The following is a 484-nucleotide window of genomic DNA, read 5'->3' as shown; positions in this document are numbered from 1 at the left end:
ATTTTTTTTATTTAGCCCATCTCGGTGTGCATATTGTGTTTAAGGATTTCTCATGTTTTCAATTAAGTTTTTGAACTTCCATTACAGAAAACAGCTGCTACTGCCTTCTTGGCAGAGCAGGCATTTGGGAAGGAAAGCATTTTAGAACTGCCTCTAATAAATAAAGGAATAAAGAACCTTTAAGTTTACGATAGAAAAAATTTTGTCACTCAGTTTCTTATCTAAAGTTTAAAATCAATGTTCCGTTTAAAAAAATGACATGAAAAAAGTGTCTTTTTCTAGTTTCTCAAAGTCTGTAGTTAGAAGCAATCACCATTTGTATTTCAAAAACTCACCAGTTCTCTACTGATGAGTAGAGGCTATTTTGTTAAATGTCATTCTTCATGAGCTGTCAAGCACTTCATACTACTTGAAAATAAGACATATTATTAAGGAGTCTTAAGAAGGTCTCCAGGACATAACTGTCAGTCTTTCTGGTTTTTTT

At 32.4% G+C, this 484-nt stretch overlaps 1 long non-coding RNA gene across 3 annotated transcripts in view; it reads right to left on the bottom strand.

Moving 5' to 3' along the window:
• LOC104910714 overlaps window positions 1-484 on the bottom strand; it is a 53484-nt gene that overhangs the window by 28897 nt on the left and 24103 nt on the right. The window lies entirely within an intron of this gene.

The sequence above is a fragment of the Meleagris gallopavo genome, chromosome 4, assembly GCF_000146605.3.
Source record: "Meleagris gallopavo isolate NT-WF06-2002-E0010 breed Aviagen turkey brand Nicholas breeding stock chromosome 4, Turkey_5.1, whole genome shotgun sequence".
Classification (NCBI taxonomy): domain Eukaryota; kingdom Metazoa; phylum Chordata; class Aves; order Galliformes; family Phasianidae; genus Meleagris; species Meleagris gallopavo.
Note: the sequence above shows the minus strand (reverse complement) of the source record. Positions and strands in the feature narration are given on the sequence as shown.